This window comes from Sceloporus occidentalis, unplaced genomic scaffold (genome assembly GCF_023333645.1).
Source record: "Sceloporus occidentalis isolate IW3139 unplaced genomic scaffold, rSceOcc1.0.p SCAF_68, whole genome shotgun sequence".
Lineage (NCBI taxonomy): Eukaryota > Metazoa > Chordata > Lepidosauria > Squamata > Phrynosomatidae > Sceloporus > Sceloporus occidentalis.
In genome coordinates, this window is record NW_028317048.1 from 5,568,808 (window position 1) to 5,573,935 (window position 5,128).

Below are 5,128 nucleotides of genomic sequence, written 5' to 3' on the forward strand. Positions count from 1 at the left end.
TCCCTCTGTTCCTTTGGGAGGTCTGTGGGTGTTAGGTTCTTCCCCGACTGGTTCATGAAGATAAGCGGGCAGTGGTTGTGCACAAAGCAGTGCTGAAAAAAATGTTCAGGACGCCCACAAAGTGATTTGAAGAAACCCCAAAAGCGAGCACCACTGACCTCGCTGGTGGGACATTGAAAGCCACGGATGGGCCTTTTTGGATGCTCCAGTTCTGGCTTGTATACCTGGCCTTCAATGCACAGCCAGTCACGAACATGATTAACTTCCCCAAAGGGAACCTGTGAGTGAGAAACAAAAAGTGGAGTAAGGAAAAACTGGGTTTACACAGCGGAACATGCTGTCACCGAGTGCTTCTCTGCAGTTAAGGTTATTTTATAGCCTACAACAAGCCCTATGCTGCTTCTAAACTATTCGTTTGAACTGTGATTATGAAACCTCAGCTTCCATAATTGTTTGTCATGCTTTGGGAAATGATTTCTGGGATAGTGACTTCCTTAGCAGTAGGCAACTTTCAATTCTCCATCTGTTGATTAACTGGGTCTAGATTCTAAATGATATACATATTACTTTGGTTTAAATCACATTAAAACAAGACAAACTTTGTCCAGTCCTCAAATCTCAAAGCGATCAAATGTGAAACATGATGGGCTTAACATGTCCAGTCTTTTCAAAAGTGTTTAGTCTGCTTGAAGAGGCAAATCACTGGCAGGAAACAATAGATAGGATTATAACTAATTACAAAAATTACATTTACATGCTGTCATATGCATTAGTGTACAGGACAGCTGCAATGGCACAGCATCGCAGTCATCAGAGAAAAAGTCCCAGCTATCCGTAGATCTACCTAGCACATTTGTGTAAGTGTGAAACTAAATTGAGTTGTTGCTCAAATGGGCCTTATTCTTAGTCTTAACTTGATATAAATCGGACAAATATGATACATTTATTTTTATTCCTTCAATAATGCACTCCTTATGCATGACCGTAACAAAGCATCATGTATTACTACTTTGCTATGTGGGATAAAGCAACACGTTGCTCATAAGTCTCTGTCACAGATTAGGGTATGACGATTCAGTTTGGCATGGTCTCAAGATTATCACAGAGCCTAATGAACGAGCAGAGCAGAGAGGTGTAACCAATTATCACAGCCAGCAAGACTGCCTGACCTTTTCATACAGTGTCAATCCTCCCACTCCCAGCCAGTCTCTCCATCTGCTATTAGTGTTCTCTTCCACATGTTACATTGCAGTCCTGCCATCAAGAGTCTTGTATTAATATACAGCGGCAAGAAAAAAAAAAATAAGAGAACCCTTTGGAATTGTCTGGTTTTTCTGCAGTAATTGTTCGTAAAATCTGATGTGATGTACATCTAAGTCACAAGTAACGACAAACACAATGTGCTTAACATAATAACACACAAACAATGATTATCTTTCATATCTTTATTAAACATTCACATTGCTGGCGGAAAAAGTAAGTGAACCTTAGGATCAAATCTCCATTGATACCTAAAACAAGCACTTCAAGTAGCTGAAGATCCGCACAATGTTCAGGAGGAATTTTAGACCGTTCTTCCTTGCAGAACTGCTTAAGCTCAGCCATATTCCTATAATGTTTGGTGTGAAGGCCTCTCTTGAGGTAATTCCACAGCATCTCTAATTGGTTATGGTCTGGGCTCTGACGCAGAACTTTGATATTTAGGGGCATTGTCCTGCTGAATTACATAACTTCTACTAAGCTTCAGGGGGCAGAGAGCAACCCGGACATAATTCTGTATGATACCTTGTTAAACTTGGGAATTAATTGGCCCCTCCATTATGGCAAGTTGTCCAGGCCATGGGACAGCCAAGTACCCCTAAATCACAATGCTCCCTCCACTATAGGGATGATGTTTTTACGTGGGTATGTGGTGCCCATTTTACACCATAAGTAGTGCTGTGTGTTCTTCCCAAACAATTCAACCTTAGTTTCATCAGTCCACAAAACATTTTCCCCATTGCATTGTGGAGTGGCAAGGTGCACTCTGGCCAACAGCAATGTTAGAGCAGCAGCTTCCTCCATGCTGTCCTGCCATGCTCTCAATTCCTGATGTTAACCAGTTCCAATGACTCTTTCAAGCCTTTAGCTATTGCTCATTGGGCATTCTGTGTTGTGCCCTTGTGGTTATTTTGGCTGGGTGCCCACTTCTAGGGAGAGTAGTTACAGTACTAAATCGTCGATATTTATAAACAATTTCTCTAACTCTGGACTGATGAATATGTAAACTCTTTGAGATTTCTTTTTTTCTGAGGCAATGTTCACATCAGCAGATGCTACTTTATTTTTTTGCGTTAAATAAGCTCTAAAACACACATCCAATCCTGTTGCATTGATTGGAATCCAGGTATACTAAGTCCTGACTCCAATTAGCTTTTGTTGAAGTGATTTGCCTGGGGGTTTATGTACTTTTTCCAACCCCCACTGTGAATGTTTGAATGTATTCAATATGGACAAAAACAAAATAATAATTTGTGTGTTATTAATTAAAATTTGTGACATTGTCATAACTTAGATGAAGATCATCTCATATTTAAACATAAATTTATACACGGATGCTGGTAATTCCAAAGGATTCATTTACTTTTTCTTGCCACTGTAGCTGAGCTCTTCAAAACTAAGACAGGGTGTTTACTCCAATGCTCTGCAGGTACACTCAATGTAGTAATATCTAGCATATTAAAGACAAGAATAAGAAGGGATCAAACAAGTGTATCTACACAAGACAACAAAATGGAACAGAAGCTTGAAATCATTTTCAATAAGGAGATTGCATGCAGGTTATTCTACCAGAGATGTAATTAACTACAGTAACATCACTTCAAATGAATTCATGTTAAAGCAGATGAGATCTCACCCCTGTTTGTGCCATGCCAAATGGTCCTGGGTTCATCCCTAGAAAGAGTACTTCCTTCTGTGACTTGCAGTATGTTTGCACATACCTCTCATGGGGATCCCAGGCATATAACAAAGGGTTATAAACATATTTAACAGGGTCCTGGAACAGTAGATCTTTTAACTTCAAGTTCAACTCCAGCTCCACTTGCAGAAATCTACCTGCTGGACCTTCCCCAAGAAAACTGCTGGTAGATTCAAGTGGAGAGATACATTTCACCTCTTCTCCTCCTTTATACTTCCTAGAAAACAGCAGAAAAATTCACGGTTTTAAGATTTTCCAAGCATGTTTTATGTAAGAACAGGCAGCTGTAGCAATCTACATCAACGTTGCTTTCTAGGCAGAATTTGACTTTGCAAATCACTTAAAAGAATCATAGTAGTAGTAACAAGATTAATGAATTTGCTCTACAATGCATTACATTGTGGTTGTATTAATAATGGTGATTTTACTATATTTAAAGGGGAAGTCCCCCCATTTTCAGAATACAGGTTGTTGGTAGGATAGAGGAGCGCGCGCTCTCCTTAATAGTTGTGCGTTCAGAGAGAATGGAGGGAGTCCGTAACGTGTGCATAAAGCAGTCTACAAATGTTTACGCAGATAACAGACTAAAAAGAATATATAACAAAGTGTGACATGCAAAGGTTCAGGCGCCTTCCAGATGATTAGTGCTTCATATACATGAGATGTCTAGACCCAATATCCAGTCATAATCAACACCCTCCCCCCAACTGTTTCGCGATTTAGGCAGGACAGTCACGATTTTGGGCCTCTGTCCCGCTTTGCAGGGGCAGAGGTAGGGTGAGGCGAGATCTGTTGTCACCTCAGGTGCAGCTGAGGGGGGCGCACAGTCGCCCGATCAGTAGCTGCAGCCTGCAGACTAGCTGGGAGATCGCAATCTCCCTCTAGTCGGCTCAACATTAGGGAGCGTGAGGTCTGTGTCTTCAGACTTTGCTTTATTGCTCCCTAATCATGTGTGTGTGTGTAAGGGCAGTGTATGTGTATATGTGTGTGTATGGGCAGGTGTGTGTGTAAAGGCAGTGTATATGTGTGTTCATTGGCAGGTGTGTGTAAAGGCAGTGTGTAAGGGTCCTGGGAGGGAGGCTAACATTAACCTTTTTTAATTTAATAAAATCTCTGCTGCTGTGGGCTACTCTTCCAATGATGCTCAGCCAGCATTATGGTGGACACCTGGCTGAGAATCATTGGAATTTTAGCTCACAGCTAGCATCTGCAGCTTTACCGTTGCTGCACTTCCAGCCAGCATCATGGAAGTAATATGTCTGGCTGAGCCTTATGGAAATTCAATGCAATGTGTTGGTTATTTTTAATATGCATCACTGTGCTGACAGAAAAAAAGCGTGTTTTAAGTGGCAATGCGAGTGCGACATTGTAAAGTGCAATTGCTTGTATTGGTGAGTTCGGTAAGATTTAAAAAAGAAAAAAAAAAAGTGTCCCTCTTTCACATTTTGAAATGTTGGGAGGTATGCTCTCTTAATAAGCCAGCACTCTTCCCTGGTAAACATTAATATCACTGCTATTGACAACTGAATATGCCCATGTGACATTAGTGGAAGTGACATACCAGGAAGTGAATTAATAATATAACTATAGTAACCATAGCAACAATAAAAACACATGAAACAGCGTTTCCTAGTAACAAACATACTGGGATGTGTATACCATACAAGAGGGGAAAAAAGAAACCCTCTTAATGCAGAGTGTACCCTATATAAAAACCCTCAAAAGAACACACATGTAAATAAAAGGCGAGGACTTACAGCACATCAAACTAAACAAATAGCTAAGGGTAGATATCGAATGAATTAGAATCGTTACTTACGATGTTAACATGATCGGAAATATAAATCCGCTCAATGTCTCAGCATCATCAATGTAAAGAAAATAAAAGGAAACGAGCAGGCGCAAAAGTACGGTGGCCGTGTAGTAACAAAAAGGATAAACAAAGCATGGTTGGCAAAACGACAGTCAGAGATCTCAATACCCGAGACAACATCAAATGCAATAAACATAGTAAAGATAGCTCTGAACATAGATCACATAATAAAATATGCAAATAAACAAATGGCTAGCACAAATGCATACCTCGATGAAACTCGAAATCTCCTGGTTATCCCTATTCAAAAAAGAAAACTCCTTAACTTAAAGCAACGGTAAGAGTGCTAAACAATA